This window comes from Felis catus, chromosome B3, assembly GCF_018350175.1.
Source record: "Felis catus isolate Fca126 chromosome B3, F.catus_Fca126_mat1.0, whole genome shotgun sequence".
Lineage (NCBI taxonomy): Eukaryota > Metazoa > Chordata > Mammalia > Carnivora > Felidae > Felis > Felis catus.
The window spans coordinates 75125697-75149732 of NC_058373.1; the positions used below are offsets into that span (position 1 = coordinate 75125697).

A 24036-nucleotide genomic window follows, 5' to 3' on the forward strand; every position below is an offset into this window, starting at 1 on the left:
CCTGTTTTCCAAAGTGGCTGTGCTATTTTACATTCCCACCACCAACGTAATATAGGAAAGTTCCGATTTCTCCACATCCTCACCAACAGTTATTATGTGTCTTTTTGATCACAGCCATCCTGATGGGTGTGAGGTGGTATCTCATTGTGGTTTTGATGTACTTCCCCAATGACTAAATGGTGTTGAGCATCTTTTCATTTGCTCATTGACCATCTGTGTATCTTCTTTGAAGAGCTGTCTATTTGAAGTCTTTGTCCATTTTAAAATTGGGTTGCCTTTTTACTGTTGAACTGTAAGAGTTCTTTCTTTGTGCTGTTTTCTGAAACTCCAGTCACAACCCCTCTTCCTGGAAAGCTCATCTCCCAAATACCCAAGACTCTTCAGCTGGACTTCCCTCCGTACTTGGACCGACTTTCCTCGAAAGGCCTAGAAATACTTTCTCTCTTGATATCCCATGTATTCAACCAGAATATCGTGCCTCCCCTCCTCTTTATCTACAAGCAGCTCGCCCGTGGTCCCCAGAACTCATGGCTACTTCAGTGAATTCACAGAATCCAGAAAGAACAGGTTCTTTGACCACCACCACATTATGCCACCAACCTACAATGCCCTTCTCTTCTCTACAAAAGTACAACCACCCATCATTTATATTTTCAGTCTATCCCCTCCATGGAGATTTTCCTAGCCACCATAGCTTACAATGGCTTCTCTTTACCCTGAAATAAAAAAAACAGTAATCACGTATAGAGCCATTAATCAATGAATATTCATGCTCAGTGAATGCCCCTATAGACTAGGTGAAACCACTCCATCCATAGTTGATGTTAGATAACATATCACAATTGAGGGAATGTGCTCATTTGGTAATGGGATACTAGAAGATCCACACATAACCTCAAAAATTGTTCTGGGAAGTGTTTAATTGAATAAACACAATTGTTGGGACTGTTAACTCTAGTACTTCTGAGAGACTTTGATATGATGATGCACATGGTGGGAATCTCTAAGAGGGAAAAATAACAGTCAGAGCTTCCAAATTGATCTGCCCTTTTCAAGAGCACACCTATTAACGCCTCCCTGATAGCATTCTTTTGACTCTTCTGACGAAGTACTCTGGAAACTGCTGAGCTAATTCAATTGCTGCTTAATTCTATCAGCTGGACAGCACGGGGTAGAAACTATTTTCTACTGGCGTAAGGAACCAAATTTGTTTTGTTTTAGAATGTTGTCAATTGGAAGTTGCTCTATTTGCATGTCAGTTTATAGAAAAACAGAAAAGAAAACCATATATTAAAGGTGTTCATAATTTTGAAGACCCATCCAGATTTCTGAATTTGGGAAATGATGAACTGCCCGGCGGCGGGGCGGGGGTGGGGGGGTGCGGATCCAATGCATCTTAGAATCTAGCTAGTGCCCTACAACCCGAGTTTTAGTTGAAGCAGGCTCTAGGAAGGTGGTGGGGAACAGTGTTCAGGAATGGGCTGTGATTCTCTATGACCCAGGACCAACAGCCCGGAGGATCAAAGAGAAAGAAAGTATCACAAATGTCTCACAACAGACTTATCCAAGGGAATGAAGATACCAAGCGGTCACGCACTAAGAAAAGCTAACGACGGTGATAAGGAAAGAAGCCTCCCCCACACTGGAAAAAATTCTAGCAGTGAAAAGTAGGGGTAACACCCAAAATATAAACATCAAGTTATGGGAAAGAATTTTAAAATAGAAACGTTCCCTACTCATGTTAAGTAGGAGAAACTATTTAAATGAGCGAGTGAATCTTAAGAATTACAACCGGAAGGTGGTTCCTTCACTGAGGGTTGATTACCATCAGGAAGACAGGCATGGGCCTTGCGGTTTTATCTACTAAAACACTAAATGGTACACTTGAGTTTTTGAATAGGTTTCTGATTTTACTGATAGGTCTCTTTAGTGCTAATCATTTTAAAACGAAAACAAAGCACAAATGGAAAGCTAAGATAAAGCACGATGGTCAGGCTGGCTTCCATCTGGCACGGCAACACGAGAATGTGTTCAAGTGCTGACCTCCTCTTACGCCGAGTGGTTTGGGTGCTACATGACCTTATTCTTTCTCTAGGATGGCATCTCAGGCGCCCTCCTGACTCACGCAGGCTCTCTCCCAAGGCCTCTCTGATACAAAGCAGCTGAAGTTCAAGGCCACTACTAGTCCTGGTGAGCTCTCACCCCAACACCCTAGCTTGGGGGACAAGGAGAAGAACTTAAGATTGGGCTGTGCCCAAGCAGTGCTTGATTATCAGTGAAAGGACACAGAGAGGCACTGATACAGCACGGCTTCCCGTACAAGTTGGCCTTCCTCCCCCACAGAGTGAGAGAGGATCCCGGTCACTGCCAACATCACCATTTGACAGAAGGAATGGAAGGCCTTTGCCAGGTCTGACCACCACAGAACTTCTGTCAGGGAGTATCCTTCACCTCCTCCTGCCTCCTGTCCTGGGTACGCTGTCCATTCAGAGAAGGCACCACATTGTCAGTTTTATTAAAATTTGCTTATGGCAATTCAACCTGTTCTCCAGTCTTAAGGTTCAAGTTGCCATAACTTTATGCAACTCCTCTGCAAAAATGTCTTGAGATCCCTTAGGAAAGGAATAGGGTAGTTGCTAGATTTATCAATATCAAGGTCACAGATCTCAGTCTACTCAAGAGTGACCTAGAAACCTGAGTATTACACAGTGTGAAAAGAAGGGGGAATCCCACCTTTTTTGTGTAAAATCCACTCATTGAAAGAGCAGTCGGGGAGGGGTTGGGGCAAGCCTGGGTGGCCCAGTCCCTTAAGCTTCTGACTCTTGATGGAGGCTCAGGTCATGATCTCACGGTTTGTGAGATTGAGCCCTGTGTACAGATCTGTGCTGACAATAAGGAGCCTGCTTGGGATTCCCTCTCTCTCCCTCTCTTTCTCTGCCCCTCCCCCACTTGTGCTTTTTCTGTCAAAATAAATAAACTTAAAAAAAAATGAAGAGCAATCAGAATTATTAAAACTGGACAATGGTAAGTGGCACAGGTATTGGAAATATAAACTGCTTCAGTCAAGTTCCTAAAGCACCCTATCTCTGTACGTGTGGTATTAAAATAATGCTATTTTAGAACAAACCTCACCTCTCTCTTACTGTCTCTCACCTAGTAAGTCAGTGATTCTATTGGCATGGGATCCGGACGAGCAGCATTGGCATCATCGGGAACTAGCTGGTGATGCAAATTCTTGGACCCCCTTCCCTCAACCCTAGACCTAGAGAATCAGAGACTCTAAGCAGTGCAGCCCATCAATCTTTGTGTTTTGTTTGTTTGTTTGAAGATTTTTATTTATTTTTTTAAGTAATCTCTAGACCCAACGTGGGGCCTGAACTCACAACCCCAAGATCAAGAGTCTTCATACTCCACTGGCTGAGCCAGCCAGGTGCCCCTAACAAGCCCTCCAGTTGACTTCAGTGCACATGCTGGAGAACTTCTGCCCCAGGATTAGGAAAGATGCAGCACGTGGGGGGCTCAGGAGCCTGACCAAGCCCTTATTAACTGAGTGAGAGGAAATCCCACCTGTTCCTGTCTGACGATTATTGGCTCTTAACCTCATAGACTGATGAAAGGTTGAGTCTTTAGTTCAAGGTCACTTAGAGGCCAAGCCAGAGCTCCAGCCCAGGGTCTGCTGACTCATCAACTGTATTTGTCTAACAGGGGTCTTGCTGACAAGCCAATGTGGGGGGCCAGGACTCTGAACATTGATAAGGCAACCCTGGAGATCTCCTAATCTACACCATGCTGCTTCCCTCAAATAAATATGAGGACTAGAGCCTCAACCCTTAAAATCAAGAGAGGTGGATTTTAGGGAAACAATGCAAAGAAAAAAGATAAACAGCTACTTCCAAAGGCCTGAGCAACTAAACCTCTTGGTGAGGAATGGGTAGAGGGCAGAAGGCTTAGGTGTCCTGTTAAAATGGAAAGAATTAGTTAATTCAGCAACACTGAGTAAACAGCGTAGCCACAATAAGACATGAAAGGTGCTTCCAAGTTTTCTCAGAACTTTCATTTCTATTATCTCATCCAAGTCTCACAACAACCCTGCAATGAAAGGAGACGAGGCCACTCAGTGTCTCCATCTGACACTAGAGGAAACAAGCTCAGAGTGGCTATTTGTCTATCCGCACCATCATCAGCTGTAAAGCTAAAACTTGACCTCAGATCTGACTCTAGAACCTGTGTACCCACACCATGTGATTCCCACAGCTGGAAATCTGCCCCAAAGCAGATTCACCCTGAGGAAACAGCAAAGAAAAAACAAACGTGCAGCAGAAAAACGATCAGCCCCTACAACATGGCACTTGAGCGATGTGTGGGTGCCCCTTTAAGAACTTAACACACAAACCCAACAGCCAAGGTGTTCAGCCAAAAGAGAGAGAGAGAGAGAGAGAGAGAGAGAGAGAGAGAGAGAGAGAGAGAGAGAGGCATATTTCTAGCCTGCATAATCATTTCTGGACCAACTCCCACTAGCAGCCTCTGAGGCGAACAGCCGCTCACTGCCTGGCTGAAGCTTCTCTACCGCCACTCTCCACACCCCCCCCCCAACACACACCACCCGGGGTTATGACAGCGCAGCTCTGACTCGTGTGCAGGCAAAACCCCAAAACTCAAAACAAGAAGTGAAAAAAGTGGAGCCAGGAGAAAGCGGCAGCATCCTCCACACACTGGCAATCTGCACAATGCCAGTTTCAGGGTCCTGGGGTGGCCTGCAAATCTATCTTAGGAGCCCGAGGAACGAGGCGGGCGTCCTGGTAGACCCACTGGCCCTATTCTTTGCCACCCAGTCCCTGGGGAAGAATAAGAAAGGAGAGAATTCCTTATGAAGTCCTGGGGCCAGAGCCCAAGGCAGATACGATCCAGGCACCCTCTCCTAAAGATCAGAATGTCAACTCAAATTCTCCACCTGGCCCTTCCTTTCAAGTCCTGTCCTCTGCGAAGATGAACAGGGTGGGATTGGTGGGGTGCTGTAAACCTGAGGAAAGGTTGGAGGGAAAACTCTATCATCCACCTACCCCAGCTACGTTGCCCCATGTTGCCCCGGCGCGCGCTACCAGCGCGAACTCGGAACGGGGAGCCCTTCGCCACGTCGGAGGTTGGGGAAGGGGCAGAGCCCGGCGACAAGCCCTGGAGGCAGGGAGCCGTGCCGCTCAGACGCCTACCTCAGTTTTGGCATGAATGGTTTTCCTAGAAGACGCCAGAGAAGCGAAGATCGGGTGATTCGCAGATTTCAGCCAGGGGTGGAGGAACTCAGCCCAGGGGAGCAGCGACCAACTCGGCTCCTCCACATTGGGGCCTCGGGGCGGCACCCTCGGGACTCGTCCTACCGCAGGGACAGTGCCGAAAGAAGGGCTCCATCCTCAACTTTCTCGGAGGAAACTGCTCCGCTCCGCGGCTTGCTCAAACCTACCCGCACACCGGGTCCCAGGTTTGGGGAAAACCAGGGACCGAGTCCCTGTCTGCGCGCACAGCAGCTGCGCCGGGGCGCAAAGCCCCCACTCCCGCCGCCCGCCAACTTGAAAGCATCTCTCTGGGCGCCTGCCTACTCCTCCGGCCCCGCAGTGGGGTCCCTGCCCTGGCCGCCCGCATTGGACCGAGCGCCGGGCGCCCTGACCGCCGCGGCCGCAGCAGCCGCATCTCCCCCCCACCACCCCCGCCCTGGCCTCTGCCTCGCCCGCCCGGCGCCCCACGACCCGGCCCTACCTTGCAGCCGGGCTCGAGCGCCGGCAGTGCCAGTGAGTGGCACGCGTCCCAGCCGGCGAGGCTCCTCCCCGGGGGCTGCCCCGCGCGGGGTTCCGGGCTCCGGACAAGGCTCCGCCGGCCCGGGTGCTGGCTCGGCGCCGCTCGCGGCTCCCGCGCCGGCTCCCGCTGCCGCGCGCCAAGAGGGAGGCGGGGTGGGGAGGGGGGGGAAACTCCCGGCAACTCCAACTCCTGGCGCTGGAGCTACAGCTGCAGCCGCGCGCCCGCCCGCCGCCGAGTGCGAGCGCCTGCGAAGCAAACCTGCCCCCGCGGCCGCCTCTGAGCATGCCCAGTGCCGCCGTGGGCGAGCCCGAGCGCCCTGGCCCGGGGCAGAGAGCTGCGGTGGTGGCCCGGAGACCCGCCCCGGGCTCCCGACCGCGGGGTGTGGGGCTGGAGGAGGGAAGGATGGGCCAGCGCAGGAGAGGGGGCCCTGGAGCAGAGGGCTGGGGAAAAACAGGGTGCGGAGGGCAGTGCAAGTTTCACGGGTTGTGAGAAGTTTGTGGGCTGGAAAGGTAAGCGGCTTCCGTGAGCCTCTCTGCAAGACTTTACTGGAAAGGACAAGGAAGCATTTATTATCCAGGAGAGAAGGAGTGGATCCGGCAGATGTGTTTTATCCAGTGCACTCAAGCCTAAGGTCCAAACTCAAAGAGCTAACGGGGCATGGCAGGTAATGCAAATAAGTGACCCAGCCAGGAGGCAGAGAAGTTCTAAACGCCCAGTGCTGTCATGGAACAATTCGGGCCTACCTTTGCTAGATTTTCTGATTTTTCAAGAAATGACAAAGATTTCGATTTTTTTTTTCATGTATAACATCCTGATTTTTACATCATTGATACAAGTGCAATTTTTTTTTTAACAACACTGGACCAAACGAAATATATCTGGGTTCCTTCCCTGCTCAGCCTGAGAGAGCTACTTTGAGGATTGTGATTGCTGCATTTTTTTTCTTCTTTCTTTCTTTCTTTCTTTCTTTCTTTCTTTCTTTCTTTCTTTCTTTTCTTTTCTTTCTAGCAAAGAGGTGCTGAGTGCCCACTGTGGTTTAGGAAGGCACTGGAAAGGATTCAAGATGATTCAGATGGCCACCAAAGTATTACCAGTTACTAAGGGAAATGGGTTGTCTAGACAAAAGAGGGCTACAGATAAATGCTGGGGCATTCAAGAAGATAAGTTACTGGTGTAGAAAGGGGTAATGAGAACAAATTTTGTGAAACATCATTGATATAAGTACTCAGGGGGAAGTCAATGCAGGATCAGTAACAGTGCCCTGAAGAGGCATTTTGGAGTCTGAAGAAAAAGGAAAAACCAGTAAAGCTGACCCCGTCTTTATTTTAAATTTTAATACTTTTCATCATGCATTTTTTTTTTTTGCACTAATTTTTAAAAGATTGCATCACACTATTTATCTTGGTTCCTGAGTTCTGTGACATCACCATAAGTTTTGCAGCACACCTCACCCTAGCCTGTGCCCTGCTGGGGTGCTAAGTGGTGGTTCACTGGTCTGCTTGGGTAGAGTGTAAGGGGCAAGAAATAGCATACCAAAATGGGAAAGGGGATTGAAGTGATGGATGGGGGCTAGAGGCAGAGCACTTGACGGCCAGTTTGTGGAGCCTGAACTTTATTCACTTGCCAGCAAAGATGCTGGGGGAGTAATCCAAACCCAACCCTAGGAAGATGGGCTGCTACAGACCTAGGAAGGCGGTTTGCAGGGGAAGAAGGGAGAATTGGGGATACCTAGGGCACATTCACTGTTGTGATCTTACGAAAATCAGATGGATTTCCCTAACAAAGCCGCACGTGCTCTGCTTATAACTGGAGAGGTGTGTGGTGGGCCTAGCGGAGTGCCCTCAGGTAGGGCTCCCAGGTCCTGGTCTAAACCTCAGCCATTTCCTACCAGGCTTCTATTGACCAGAGGCTCCACTTCTGAGCTGCCTTTTCATCATGTGTGAAATTGCCAGACAGTTCTCATAGCGTTTTTGTGAGGGTTCAGAGAAATAAGGTATGCCTAAGGGCTTTGAAAACCAAGAGAAAACCAAGGTTTAAGCAAATACAAGGCATTCTTCTTACCTTCATACCTATACGAAATAAAATTTAACCAAACAAGTTCTACGGCTTTACAAGACTTGTCTTAAGTAGGAACTTTCTTTGATTTAACAAAGCTCTTTTAGCCTGTGCAGGATTCTGTTGACAAATGTTTGGAATCAGCTTTTGGGCAATTCCACAATTTTGTGAATTAAGCTATCTCTGTAGGAGTTTCTATTGCCAGCTACTCAAAACGACTCCCGCCCTCTGTAAGGCCACCCTCTTGTCTCCTCTGCAGGCTATCAAGGCAGTCTTGGCCTCAACAGACACCTGGCACTTCCCTCCGAGCCCTGGATCACTGTCGCCGCAGGTGAGCACGTTGGTCGTTGCGTTCTTGAGGAACAAACCACCACTAGTCTATGAAAAGCATTTTAAGCTTGCAGAACTCTCGAAGAAAAAAAAAATGCTTGGGTGTTTACACAAGAAGCCTTGGAGAAGTTATGGAAAGGAGGAAGTACCTAGCCCCAGACTTATCACATACCGAGTGGTTACACATATTTGCGGAATATATAGCAATTTACATCATCCAAATCTTCTGTATCTCTGTCCTTTCCTCCACAGATCCTAAGAATCATTATTTCTAAAACAAATCACAATAATGGTAAAGTTGTAAAGAAGAACGAGAACAGCATGTCAGCATTTCTAGAGGGAGGGGCTCTGTGCTTTTACAAGTAAAACGTACTTGTACTGCTTAAATTTTAAATTAATTGTATTTGTTTTTTAAGTTATTTTCACTACTAGTAGTAAATAACACATGATATTAAAAAGTTTAGTCCAAACGTTGCAGGAAAGAGAAAGCTCCCCTCTCCATGAAGCCTTGTTACCAGTTTTTTGCATATAGTTGCAAAAATATCCCATGCACAAGAGAGTAAGAAGTTAGTTTTTTTTTTTCTCTAGATGTCTAATCATGAAATCATAAAACTGAAAAATGCCTTATAGTGCATCTGGATGCCAAATTACAGGCTTTTAAGGTACTAGTATATTCTGGAATAGAAAAGGGAAATGTGAAAACAGTTTTCTCTGGTGACACAGTTCACTCCTGGTCCTAAGGATACCAGACCACTTGGCAAAGCCCTCTTTCTGAGCATTAAGTGGTGCAAGAAAAAAACTGAGTTACTGCCCAGTGTCAACCTCAACCTGAAGCACCCACAAATTTAGATGCCTCAGGTTGCCTACAGCTATAGAAGGAAGGGCTGTCTAAATAACAAATGGTACAAACTGATATGGACAAAGACACCTTGATCTAGGGAATTGTGCATGGTAACTATTTTTAACAGCATCACTTATAGCATCATCAATCAATGTCTTTGAGACTAGTTAAAGTCTGTATTTAAAAAAAAAATTCTACGTAGTGTATCGCTAACAGCTTTTCAGATTCTTCATTCTGATGATATGCTTTCAGGTAAGAAATTCAGGAAGTCTCAACTTTTAGGTTGACCCATGTAACCGCCGTTTTTGTTGGTCGTAGTCCCTGGAATATTGGCAATTTTGTTTTGCTTTTCATAATGGCTCCCCTGGCGATATCAGGAATCACCCCCAGCTAGGGATAGGTCTGTGGCTAGTGTCTGTATGTATCATTTGTAAATTACGAGTGCAACCTGTCACTTCTAGTGACATGAGGAGGTGGGATCTGGGAGACCTGCAAAATTCAAATGGGCTTGTGGAACTTATGCTTGGGACCCTATTCTGTTTTGCACACAATTAGTATTGGTATATGGTTTTACTCTTTAAGGATTCTAGCTAGGTTATAAATGAAGTCCACCTTTTTTTAACTGAGTTGCCACAGTACAACACTCTGCCCCTAATTTACTAATTAATATATATTAGCCCTGCATTTCCAATCAGATTGTTAGTTCCTTGAGTACAGGGAACAAGTCTTAAAAATCTTCAATTTCCCTCACCCTCATCCAATGCCTAACTCAGAAGCAGGAGCCCATCAACAAATGACAGTTACCAGCTGTCACCACTCAGGTGAGTCATTGGGGACAGGAGACAAATAGTTGATTACCTGATCTCTAAAAAGAAAGAATCTGTTATTTTGAACACATGCATAAGTGTAAAATTGCATCTGTGGTAACTTTCACAATCAGAGGTATGGGCTTTTAAAGTATAAAAAGTATATAATAGAAATAGTGGGAGGAAGAGCAGGAACCGGAGGCTGGGTTGAGTCTGAAAAAAGCCCAATCCATGTGGTGGCTCAGGAACAGCCAGAGTTGGAAGATGGAGGAGCCAGAGGAACTAGCGGACAGTGGGCAGTCGCTGCCTCTGGTATGTCATGATGTGCAACTCCCTGCCCAATGTCCCCAAATAGGCCAGGATGGCCAATCAATTCTTTGATTGAAGCATATGCACTGCATAAGTGAATAAGGATAGGTAAGCCCAAAGTAGCCTCCATGGAGGAGCTGGCCACCTTCCACACTGATGCCTGTTTGCAGCATCTCCAGAAGGTCAGCCAGGAAGGAGATGACAAACATCCAGACTGCATAGAATATGGCCTAGGTTATAACTGCCCAGCCGCAGAAGGGTACTGACTATGCAGCAGTTGTAGGAGGGGCTATAACCGCAGCTACCCAGTCAGTGCATGATTGATGGAAGTAGCAATTAACTGATCCAGAGGCTGGCATCATGCAGCGAACATCTTCACCAGGAGTAGGTTCCATCTCAAGAAACCACTTTCTTTGCTCATCCATAAGAAGCAGTTCCTCATCTGTTAAAGTTTTATCATGAGATTGTAGCAATTCAGTCACATCTTCAAGCTCCACTTCTAGTTCTCTTCCTATTTCCACAAACCTTCAGTTTGTAAAAAAAAACACATTATACGTGGAGCACAATAAAGTAAAGCACAATTAGAGAGAGAGAGAGAGAAAGAGAAAGAAATAGTGAGCAAAGGAAAGAGAGACTTTCTTGAAGAAATGACCAAACTGAGGTATGCAGGAGAAAGGTGATATAGTTATAAGTGCAAAATAAACAAACAAAAAAACCAAAGGGAACTTCAAGCAGGATTTTAAAAACAGCATGTGCAAAGGCACTGTGGTAGAAGGGAATGTGAACGTTTGGGAGGGATGTTAGAGGTCTTTAAGTTTAACCAGTCACTAAACCCATGTGCCTTTGACATAACTCAACATCTAATAAGAAGAGCTTCTAAGAGGAAGCAGACTGTCCTCAGCGAGAAACAGAAAACAAGCTGATGTTCGGCAGCATGCCATAGTAGAGAGGGTACAGATCTTATTTTAGATAGAACCTCTGGGTTTGAACTTCTGTTTCAACTCCTTGCTATACAACCTCGAGCAAAGGCTGCAACTTCTCTAGATACTAGATTTCTTGTCTCATATTACCATCTACTTATGGTTTTAATTGGTGGATTAAAAAGGAACACATCTGTCATGTACACAGCACAATACCTGACCTACAGCAAGTGCTGAATAAATATTACTTTCATCTCATGACCACCCATCTTGGTAACTGCAAGAAAAATGGGAAGGGGAACCCCAGAATGTGTTTTCAATTTCCAACCTGAGCTGTTTCTTAGAAGCACTGCCTCTGCCATAAGCAATCATATTTTATCTCTGCAGGTGCAGTATATAGCATTCCTATTTTCACAACAACTATTTAACATACATGGAAATGCTTTGAAATTTTTTTACCTTCTCCTGTCCAGATGTCCTCGTGTTTCTACCTATTACTATCTCTCCAAAGAAAAGGTCGGTGGTGGTGGGAGGGGGGTAGATTAATAGTTTAAAGATTTCAGCATTTGTATTTATTAAGTGAGGACCCAGTTAAGATTTAAGACATACAGATAAATTTCAACAGTGACTAGTTCTGAATTTTGATCAAATAGCCAACCAAATATGACTCTTCTCTTTTCCCTTGCATGAATTAAAACTCTCGGAGAGTAGTCTCCAGCAGGAAAAAAACCCAAAACACTAAGACTATTTTGATCACCCTGTGCTGTAGCAGGGCCCCCACCTCCTCTCAAAACTGGTTTGTTGTATCAAGTTCAGAGTTTGTCAGGCTGAACCATCCTAATGACTCCTTCCTTTATTTCAGCAGTGTTTGTGAAAGACTTGTTTTTGGTTTAAAATGACTGTCTCCGCCAAGATCCAGAAAAGCTGCTAGGCTTTGAGCTCACAGAGAGTCCTTTATTCTGCCAGGACACAAGCAAGTCAGTGACGGCACAGAGCTGCTATCTCTCTCCGAGCTTCTGTGCTGCTGGTTTAGAGGAGGGAATGATGCAATCCATTCATATCTGAGATGGAGGGGGCTCCTCTCTTACACACACAGCTCCTTCTCTTCTGTTTATGCTGGTCCCCTTGCCCTCCCAAGAGGGTAACAGTGAGGGAAGCTTCCACTGCTCTGTGTCCAGAAGCTCTTTTAGGCCAAAAGGACCTGCCCAGCCCCGGGAGGCCCTGTGACTTCTGTAGAAACACACAGCCTTGGGGCGCCTGGGTGGCGCAGTCGGTTAAGCGTCCGACTTCAGCCAAGTCACGATCTCGCGACTTCAGCCAGGTCACGATCTCGCGGTCCGTGAGTTCGAGCCCCGCGTCAGGCTCTGGGCTGATGGCTCGGAGCCTGGAGCCTGTTTCCGATTCTGTGTCTCCCTCTCTCTCTGCCCCTCCCCCGTTCATGCTCTGTCTCTCTCTGTCCCAAAAATAAAAATAAACGTTGAAAAAAAAATTAAAAAAAAAAAAAGAAATGCAGATCCTGCTTACCCAGGCTACCCGGGCAAATCAGACCCCAGAGAATCAGAATCTGCCTTTTAACGAGACTGCCAGGCAATTCATTTCTACTTCAAAGTTTAAGAAGCACGGGGGCGCCTGCTTGTCTTAGTCAAGTGTCCTGCTTCAGCTCAGGTCATGATCTCAGGGCCCGTGAGTTTGAGCCCTGGGTCAGACTCTGTGCTGACAGCCCAGAGCCTGGAGCCTGTTTCGGATTCTGTGTCTCCACTCTCTCTTCCCCTCCCCTGCTCACGTGCTCTCTCTCTTTCAAAAAATAAATAAACATAAAAAAAAAAAATTTAAGGACTGTCCTAGGCCACCCAGCCAAGAAAGATACAGAGAGAACAAAAAGCACTTTAAAGGTGAAATGCATTTCCTTTGCCCTGGATGCCCTTTCCTATACCAATCTCCAGGCCTCATCTCTGCACGCCTGAATCCTACCCTGTCTTTCTTTGTTGAGCTGTCTGCAATGCTTCTTTTGGAAATCTTCACTGATTGTGTCAGCCAGAGGCATCTTCCACTCAGTTACCTGTATCTTGCTGCAGTGTGTTTATGCCATACAGATATGTTTGCACAGGTCTAATCCATCCCGTTTGAGGCTTGAGACTTGCCTGAACCTTCTCTATATCCTCTAGAATGTCTAGGACTGTAGGCCCTGGGAGGAAAAAGCCTATTTATTTATTGAAAGAAGGGAAGGGAAAGAAGAAAAAAAACAGCTCTATTCATGAAGTAATTGTCTCTGAATAGCTGAGTGCAGCCCCAGGGATGAACATAAGCCTGTTTAAAACAGGAACCCAGGAACCATGTTATGCTCATCTTTAAAGAGCTCCCCAATACACCAGACATGGAAATGTCTCAGTTTTCCAGAAGCTTAACTGGACCAGATCAGATTCAAACCCACCCCATTACAGCACTCATCATTTAGACCTGGCCCAAAGCAGACGTCTTTCTAGAATAAAATCACAATTCTGCTTGCTAGAGCCTTGACCCCTGGCTTTAAGTGTGCTGTGGGCTCTGAACGACTACCTCTTCACCCATTTTTTTGTCCTATGTGTTTTCCCACTTTAGATTAATATATGTTTTCTAAAGAGAAAAAGGCATTTTGAAAACTTTCAGATTCATTGTTTCTTTGGAAAGAAAGCTTACTGAAAATATTTGTTTCCTTTTTTTCACTGTTTACTTATTTTTGAGACAGAGAGGGAGAGGAGAGAGTACAAGTCAGGGAGGGGCAGAGAGAGAGGGCGACACGGAATCCAAAGCAGGTTCTAGGCCCTGAGCTGTCAGCACAGAGCCAGACGTGGGGCTTGAACCCACAAACCGTGAAATCATGACTTGAGCCGAAGTCGGATGCCCAGCCGACTGAGCAACCCAGGTGCCCCAATATTTAGTGTTTCTAATTCAAGTTTTCATAATGCATATTTGAGTAAAGGCAATGAGTTTCTGGCTGCAAGTTACAAGTTAAAAGAACATTTTATTGCTCTGAACTGATAGTTGAGTCAATTAAAAACCTTGACTCTAGATGAGATTTATGATGTCATATTCATAATAAATATGTCTTCCCGACAGACATCCTGGTGTCATTATAATTTTACCACACATAAAATATAATGGGAACTGTTCCTAGGACTTACAAGAAATTAGACTTAACTAGTGTCAATACTGTTGTGACTCGTAAAATGAGTATATGACCTGCACTGTGAGACTTTGTTGTAGGACTGGAGTTCACAGAGAGCAGGCGTGTTTTCTTTGATACGCATTTAAAAAGTATGACTAAATTATTCAGGATCAGTCATTTTGGGGGTACTGTCATGTGTTACAATACTTTTGTAGAAAAATTGATGATCCTGTTCAGGGGGAATATTCAGAAGCTATAGCCCTGTGATTTCCACCTCTGTGAATTTCTTTTCAGGAAACAGCTCTATTATAGCAGCATTAATTGTGAGAGCAAATTTAAGTAACACTCCTCAGGAAACAGGAAATAATTAGGTGCATTTAGTCATTTGATGAAATATTGTGTACCTTTTATAAACAATAAATGGGATAGCCAACTGGAGACTTTATGAGACCAGCTTAATTTTTTACTTTTCTATACATTAAGTTGTAGAAGTATTATTGAAACTAAACATACCCCCGGTCACTGTACTAGACACTGGGGATGCAGCCGTGAAAATGACGAATATGATTCATGACCTGGTGACCTCACAGTCTGGTGCAGGAAAAAGATACTGAATGAGTAGATAAATAGTTACAAACTGTGATCATGCCAGGACCTAAGGGGTTAGCACATAATAGGGGAACCTAAGCTGGTCTGGGGAAGAGGGTATTTGTCAAGGAAACTGGGGAAGTGGAGGAAGAATCAGAGTTAGTGAGGGAAGGCTGGGGGAGAGTGTTCCAGGTGGAAACAGTGGGAGCAGAGGAACAGAAACCCAGAGGTGGGAAGGGGCTTGATGCCATTACAGAAGTGGAAGAAGGACCAGAGTGGCTGGAGCATGATTCATGAGAGGAGAGTGGAGTACCCTGAGGAACTAGATCATGCGACGCCTTCGAGATTTATCTTATCAATCCCACTGCAGTTTCTAGAGTGCAGGGGTAGCAGGGACCTGTTTATAGTTTAAGACCACTTTGTGCTGTATGGGAAATGGGTTGAAATAAATCAAGAGTAGAGGAAGGGAAGGCACTTTGTAGACCGCTGTAGCAGTCCAGTAAGAGAGACAAAAGTAGTTTAGATAAGATCTAAAACTGGGAAGATGAGGAAAAGGGGACAGATTCAACTACATTCTGGAGGTGAGAAAAATAAAGTTTGCTAATAGATTGGGAGCAAAAATGGAAACATTAATGACCATCTTCATTTGCTTCCTTAAACCGCTGGGTAAATGGTGATTCACTCACATATTTCATACAGTTGGGAATTTAGGAAAGAACACTTAAAAATGCATTTTGGACCTGAGGTTGAGATCTTGTCAGAGAACCAAGTTGAATAGTCAAGTAGACAGTGTACGGGTTTGGAAAAATAGATCAGAAAATAGATCTGGTTTGAAATTAGCTATTTGGGAGCCATTGGCCTTAAGATGCTATTTGATGCTATTGTATAGAAAGAGTATAGAATATCTGGGGGAAAAAAAAGCCCATTTTAAGTTTCAAGAACTATAATATTAAGAGGTCTGATTAAGGAGGAACAGCTATCACAGGTGACTTCCAGGCTGGAGATCTGTTGGGTAATTCTGGAACCAAGAAAATAGTATTGCAAGAAGGAAGGTGTGGTCAGCAGTGTTGAATACTGCTAAGAGGTCAGGCAAGATGGCGTGCTCCTATGTGTAAGAAACAGTTGTCTTATTAGGGCGGTGGCTTTAGAAGCACAATATATTATTTTTGATAATGTTTAAGCTTTATTTCTTCAGTTGACATCTGTTCCTTTTTGTTAATTTAATTTCAGTAAGATTTGAAACATCACATCAAATAAATGTGATGTATTTACTCCATCTTGATTCTTAAACTCTTTGTTAATCATTATTGTTTATATCTCTCTATTGTCATCTTACATATTAACCAGTTAACACTCATATCTCCAGTCTACGATTAAACCTTCGAAAGTTTTAAAGCTGACTAGCCCTCCAGCCTAACAGCAGAACTGCTGAATGCACAAAGTCCCTGCTTTATAAACACTGCGTTGAACATGTGGTTTGTTTCATACGAGTTTTTGCATGATCTATAACAAATTATATATTTCTTCCTTTAAGTTGATTTATAGAATCTTGCCCAAAGTATCCCCTTCCTAAAAACAAAACAAAACAAAACAAACAAACAAACAAAAAATGAACAAACAAAAAACAAAACAAAACAAAAGAAAAAAAACCAAACTCCAAAACTACCTTATTCAGGTAAATTCCGGTCTTAATTTGGCAGATATGCAGTGAGGCCAAGATGCCAGTATGTGAACAAGATGATTCTTTGTTTGCTATTTTTAAAAAAAAATTCCAATATTCTGTTCAGGAACTAAAGAAAGGAAGTGAGATGGTTTGGAAAGGAACTACTATCTTCCCGGTTTGGGGGTACCCCCACCCTCCACTTAAATACCTTGACTATTCATTTTCTTCGCAGTGACTCAGAGTGTCATCACCCTGTGCTGCTCATGAATAGGAAAAAAGAAAGAGGAAGGAGACTCCAAAAGGACTGGTCTCAGCACAACTGGCAGAACTCTGTTCACTTCCCCCAACTTTCTCCCTAAATGCTCTAATTATACTGTTAGATAGTAGTCTCACCTCAAGCGCAAATTCTTGGCAAGAATTCAAATGCATGCAGTTGCCCTCTGTAATTTTCTACCCTCTGTTACGGCTTACCAGAACTCGTCTAAAGTCACTTCCACACTGAATGTCTGATGAGACAGGACAGATCTCCATGTCACTCACTTGTATTCTGACTTTTCTACCTCTCCCTATCTGTATCATCGGGCGTATTCAGATAGGTCTCAAGAAAATATGTCATCCTGTCTCTTTGTTGTGGATGACACGATATAACTTCCACAGCACTAGGGATTGAAGGGGTACATGGGAGTGTTGGAGATCTGGCAGCGGGATGGAAGAGAGTAAGTGAGGGTAATGTTTAGAGGTTTTATATGGTAGGTGCCGTGGTGTCCGAGATGAGAGCTCTTAAGGACAGATGATTGCATTTTTCTAGTGATATTCTTTATTTTATTTTTTTAATGTTCATTTATTTTTAAGAGAGAGAACATGAGTGGGAGAGGGGCAGAGAGAGAGAGCGAGAGACAGAAGCCAAAGCAGGCTCTAGCACAGAGCCCGACATGGGGCTCGAATTCACAAACCGTGAGATCATGACATGAGCCGAAGTCGGACGCTTAACCGATTGAGCCACCCGGGCGCCCCTCTAGTGATATTCTTGACTCTTAATTTTTGCCTGAAGAGACTTAAATACAGCATGTGTAACTTGCATTTCTCCTTTTATCTACTAGAGGAACCCTCCCAGATCAAAGAGGAAAAGCACACCTTTCTATGACTTGCTTCTCTTTTATCATAAGCCAGCTTCTCTTTTTGGAGAACTGTTCAACTATTTTGGTTGTTCTTGGTGGTAGACTCGCTGTGAAAGTTGTCCAGTTAAGTGAACAGATATTTTTCAACCTGTAGAAAGGTCTGTTGGTACAGTGCAGTACTGGCCTCATCCGTGGGCAAATTGTTCACTTAGTGGGGTGGGAGAGAGAAAAGGGAAAAGCAAAACCAGGATGTGAAATGTCCATTTGAAAATTGCCTTAAGGTTTCTCTCAATCTCAAAATTGAAGTCTCCCATTATTGGGTTTTCCATGTGACAGTTTGTGGGTTATGTCTCAGTCATTGATTCACTTACTATGATAATAAGGAGCATTTAGCCAACATTCAATCCCTTTCTCTTTCCCTTAGGACCCGCTGAACCCTCTGACTTTGGCCATGTGGCTTGCTTTGGCCAAAGCAAGTGCTTTGAGAAGTGCTTCTCGCTTCTCATAGAAGTGAGAAGAGGCTATAAATGAAAAGCGCTTATGTAATTTTGCTTGATTTTCATGCTCCGGTGATCTGCCGTGAGAAGAGCATGCCCCATGTAGCTGCTGCTATTTTATCCCCCAGACAAGCATACCTGGACTAGACCTGAACCCAATCCAAAGCCTGGGGCCAAGTCCAGCCCTCCTGCTTTCTGTGGTATAACTTCCCGGCCAAACCAGTCTAAATCAGGTGAGCCATAGTGACCTGCAGATCCATGAGCATTTAATGTGTGTTCTTGTAGCAATCAAGTTTTAGGGCACTTTGTTATGCAGCATCTTTGTGGTAATCGCTAACTAATACATATACTTAGAGGAATTATGGCATAAACATAAGCAAAGAAAAGCTACTTATCTAGCTTCATCATTTTCCAACTTAAGCCTTGAAAGAGCATCAAAATCACTTAGTCACATCATTTAGTTTGAAATGAATTTGGCTCACTGTACATATCCTTATAAAACAGAACTTATAGAAAAGCACACTGAATTTGAAAATAAATGCAATAAAATCATTCAAAATTAAAAAGCCATTTTATTTTCAAATATTATTAGCAGGACTTACCAGTTCAAATGCTCTTAAATAAGGTGGTTTTATGTGAGTAACATATATAGCAATAATACTATTCTTTGTAATCAGTTCTCCATCTGTCCATCCATCCATCCATCCATCCATCCATCCATCCATCTATCCAGCCATCCATCTACCTCTCTACCTTCATTAGTTTTTGCAGTTTATATAGTCATTTAGAAACAATGCAGTAGGTTTTAGGTAATTCAAATTAGAATTTAGAATTAGAAAAGTTATATAAATTTCCTGCATTCAAATTATGTGAGAAATCCATGAGCATTGCAGCAAGATTCAAAGGTGCAGATAAGCAGAAAAGAAAAATCCTACACAAATACACCACCTAGAGATAACCTTTGTTAAAATTTCATTATTTTTACAAACTTCTTTTCTACGTCTGCCCGTGTGTGTGTATTTTTATATATATTTAATTACAGTGGATTCATACTGTGCACACTGTCCTATAAACTGCCTTTATCACTTTTATGTTGCAACTTCCCTCCAGGAAAATAATATAGAGCTACACAATCATTTGTAATGACCCTCTAGTATCTAATGAAATGCGTACTCTATCATTTGTTAACTAGTCCCCTATCTTTGGATGTTTAGGTTGTTTGCAGGTTTTCTTTTAAAATTTCCATTGTAAATGACACTTGGATGGGCATTCTTGTTCATATATTTTTCTCACTTTTCAAATTATTTCCCTATGATCAATTCCTAGAAGGGATATTGCTAATGCAAAGGTTAAATGTACACAGAAGGTTTAAGACTCTTGTCGAGAGAAGTTCCAGGGAGGTGGCACCCATTTACATTCCCTCTGGCTGTAAGACTTTGGCTGCACCTTCCAGAAGTTCTTCCATCTTTTACTGCTTTTTGAAAGATGTTTCTCCCTTCTCTGTTTTCTTTTATGTATCTACTATTCACATTATTTCCACTTGGAGTAATTTGAGAAATTCCTTCTTTCCATTTTTTTCCCTGTGGCATGTAAAGAAATAAAACATGACTTAAGAAACATCCTGAATGCAATAGAATAAGTAAAAATAATCACGACAGCAAAGTAGTCTTCTTTTTCAGAAAAAAAAAAAATTTAATCATGGCCTCAAGATTGTTTGGAATAATAGTTAACTAAATCATAACCTTTACAATTTCATGATATTAAATAGGGCTTGTTGGAAATGAGTCATTCTGTACACATTGGGAGTTTTATGGTGAGTTTAATGTCACTGAATTTAATTAACTTGTCATTTGCACGTCAGTATACTATGGAAACCCCTCCTCGGTCGGTGAGCTCCTAGCACTGAACAAAAAAATGCACAGTTCCTCTCAGAAGTTATAAGATCTATGTGACTAGTAGCTGAAGAAACAAGGCATAAAACAGTGGATTCTCCAGCAGCAGGAGTTAAAAAAAAAATCACAAAATTATAAAGGTAAACATGCTCCATGGAGGGAGAACAATAAGATAAAGGAACATTTTCATGGACTGAACTCAGTCTTTTGTAACCACTAAGAGATGAGATTATAAACTATTGTCGGAATTTTCAGTGGGAAAATTGCTTAGAAGAGCCACCTGGCAGGGGACCTCACCCATGCACGGCCAACTCCCAGAAATGACACAAACACATGAAAAAAGAAATCCTTTCAAAAACGTTTTCAAGAAGGCAGAATAAAAAATAATAATATTTTGAATATTACAAAAGAAGCCACTGCAGTGAAGACTGTATGGAAAACCTAAAATGTCTTCCAGACCAACCCCTTCGATGTCTTTTTGTCATCTTAATCATTCCTATGTATTTTGGGGGGAGTTTGGAAGTTCTCACTGCAAAATCAGACTTTAAAAAACTTACAGAATACTTTTGCACAAGTAATTTCTGGTATGTTTTTCTAGCACATTAGTTTTTTGTTTGTTGCTTAGAAGTAACATGGAACATTATATTTCAAAGGGCTTGTTTGACAAAGCGATTAACATTATTCTGTACAATGTTATGTTCAAAAACAATACCCTTTAAGAATAATTTATACTTTATGTGTGTATATATTTTATTTTATTTATTTATGTATTTATTTATTTATGTATTTATTTATTTATTTATTTATTTATTTATTTTGAGGTAGGAGGGGCAGAGAGAGAGAGAGAGGAGTGGAGAGAGAGAATCCTAAGCAAGCTCCACACTGTCAGCACAGAGCCCAATATAGGGCTTGAACCCTTGAACTGTGAGATCATGACCTGAGCTGAAATTGAGCTGGTCACTTAACTGACTGAACCACCCAGGCACCCTATACTTTCAAAAATAGATCTCTCCTGCTGTTTATTTCTCTTGAAGCATGTGTATTTTCTGGTGTGCCTTTTTATTCAAATTCAGTTCAACAAATATTTATGGAATAACCTCTTAGTATAAGACTTTGTGTCAGAGCTTCAAAAGAGCTAAGGGTAGCGACAGTAGATTAGTGGGTGTCAGGGGCTGTGGGGAGGAAGCGGGGGAGGTGGGAGAATGCCTGCTTAATGGAAATGGAGTTTCCTTTTTGGATGATGAAATAGTTCTGGAACTACCTAGCGGTGATGGTTGCACAATACTGCAAACGTACTAAATGCCACCGTAGACTTAAATGGTTGCAGTGGTAAATGCCATGTATTTTACCATAATTTTAAAAATCAGGCAGAAAAAAAACTAATGGGGTCAATGGAGGAGAGGCACATATACTCTACTTCAGAAGTACATTTAATTGGGAAATGTATTTAAATTATCCTTCCAATATCACTATTGATTTCATGTAGTAACGGTCAAATCCAATTTAACAAGCATGTATTATTAGGGCGGTGATTGGCAGTCATATTTAAAACTGAACAGGCATGCAGAAAGTAGATGGTTCTTGCCTTCAAGTAGCTTTCACTTTTATAGGGAATTTAGATGGTTATAAGAATGTCTAATGCAAGGGGCGCCTGGGTGGCTCAGTCGGTTAAGCATCCGACTTCAGCTCAGGTCATGATCTCACACTCTGTGAGTTCGAGCCCTGCTTCAGGCTCTGTGCTGACAGCTCAGAGCCTGGAGCCTGCTTCAGATTCTGTGACTGCCTCTCCCCTGCTCATGCTCTGTCTCAAAAATAAATAAAGACATTAAATAAAATGTTTTTAAGAATGTCTAACACAAGACGGAGTGTCAGAGGAGCCGTATGAGAGAGGTGAACATAGCGCTAAGGAGGTAAAGAGGATAATTAGATTGATTATTGGGGAAAGCATCAGGGATGCGATAGCTTTGTACTTGGTCTTCAAGGATGGGTCTGATTTTGCCAATTGCAGAAGATGCTTACCGGTCAGCCTAGATAGAGACAAAAAATGTAAGGTCGTTATGGGGGAAAGTGGCCAGGTTGGCTGGAAGGCATCGTTTAAGAGGTCAAACAATGAAACTGAAGTTTGAGGCGGAGTCAGGACGTGTGGGAGAGGACTGAAGACATTTAGAGTTTGAAGATGATTTAGAAGGAATTGTTTCCAACTTTTCACCAGCTAAATGGATCTGAACTACAGCATCTGGCGAGTGGCCATTCAGTTGCTTTGGGAATTCCTCTGGTGACTCAGAAGTTACCATCTTCTAACACAGTCTGGGCTGCCGTGAGGTGACTAAATGGTCAGAGTTCTTGTATTGATCAGAAGTCCACCCACAATTTCTATCCATTTATTTGAGTTCTGTCTTTGAAACCACACTCAATAAAGTGAATTTTTTTTTGTTTCCTATCAGCTCTTCAGTGTTTGAGTCAGGAAATATATTCTTTCTTTCTTGTCTTTCTAAGTTATGTATTCCTGGGTCCTTTAATTATTTAATTGTTTCTCTTAGGACATGCTTTTGGAGACTTCTGAAATTCGTCTTGCCATTTATTAATTTGGTAAGCATGGCTTTGATGTTGATATTCAAGGCATAAATAAAATGTTTTAGAGGAAATTGCAGATGATATAATTTTAAACAAACCACTCTAATTTCCCTTTCAGGTAGACTCTGAATTGGTCATTAATTGGTCATCTCTGGAAATGGTTATTGAACTAATTATGAATTCAGCCAATTTTACTTTCATTGGCCAATATTTTATTATTTTGCTCATGGATTATATTATGAGGCATATTTTTAACTGCATTGCTAAAATTCACATAGTGACTAGGAGCTCAGGCCCTGGAGTTAAGATTTTGGGACTGGTATCTGGCATAGCCAGCTACTAGCCATGACCTTGGCAAATTACCTAATTTCTATGTGCTTCAGTTTCCTCATCTATAAAGTGTGTGCAAAAATACTACCTACTTTTGGGGCACCTGGGTGGCTCAGTCGGTTAAGCGTCCAACTTCGCTCAGGTCAGGATCTCCCAGTTCGTGAGTTTGAGCCCTGCATTGGGCTCTTTGCTGACAGCTCAGAGCCTGGAGCCTGCTTCAGATTCTGTGTCTCCCTCTCTGTCTGCCCCTCCCCTGCTCATGCTCTGTCTCTCTCTGTCTCAAAAATAAATACCCTCCCCCAAATTTTTTTAATAAAAAAAGTACTACCTACTTTTTTCATTAAATAAGTCATTATCCAGCAATAGTAAAAATAGGAAAAAATTAATTACTACTATTATTATGGGTTTTTTAAAATATGTCCACAAATTCTTTGATAGTCTTCCCTTCAAGAGGTGGAACCTAATTTCTTTTTTCTTCAGTGTGAGTGGGACTTTGTGACTTCTAACAAATAGACTACGTAGTTTTTCAACAAAAAAAGCATTGTGGCTATGTCCTTGCTGTCTCTTGATTTGCTCACCCTGGGAGATATGAGCTGCCATGTCAGTTTTCTACTTCTGTGTGACAAGCCTCCTCAAATTTAGCAACTTAAAACACCCATTTTTTAGCTCAGATTTTCAACACAGCATGACCAGGTCTTTCTTGGGGCTATTATGTGTATTTGAACAAGGACATTATGTATCAGAATATGCTTGCAGAAGGCTACTTGAGCACAAGGAATCCAGAGAGGGAAACTGGAAGTTGGGAGAGTATCTGACAGCTCAGGATAGAAATAATGTTTGGTCCCAGATTGCTGAGGTGACAGTAAGACTGGATGGAGAGGTAGGAAGGGAAAATCATTGAAGAAGTAGAATCTACTGGATTTGGAAGTCAAATTACTATTGGTCATTGATGGAGTCTTGGGATTTCAGTGATCAAGAAATACAAATGTGGGAATGAAAAAATATACGTCGGGGAATTATTCAATGGTGGTAATTGTTCGAGTTGTGTGGGTGATATGCTGTGGGAGGGTGTGAAAAAAATAGAGCTGAAAGAAGAATGTTAGGGGATACTTAAATTTAGACGTGTGGCAAGTATAAAGTCAGAGAAAGACAGAAATGGAGCATTTTAAAAGGTAGGAGGA

At 43.0% G+C, this 24036-nt stretch overlaps 1 protein-coding gene and 1 pseudogene across 2 annotated transcripts in view; one reads left to right on the forward strand and one right to left on the reverse strand.

Moving 5' to 3' along the window:
- The window catches only part of STXBP6 (syntaxin binding protein 6), a 250429-nt gene extending 244416 nt beyond the window's left edge, over positions 1 to 6013 (reverse strand). Inside the window, exon 1 of one of the 2 annotated variants that reach the window (XM_023255615.2) lies at positions 5749 to 6013. The gene's annotated coding sequence lies outside the window, so the exon portion shown is untranslated. Of the gene's footprint in view, positions 1 to 5207; positions 5369 to 5748 lie in introns of those variants that run through there. The other variant, XM_006932794.4, reaches the window with a different exon arrangement.
- A 2195-nt stretch (positions 6014 to 8208) lies between these two features.
- LOC101099974 overlaps positions 8209 to 24036 on the forward strand; it is a 54527-nt pseudogene continuing 38699 nt past the window's right edge.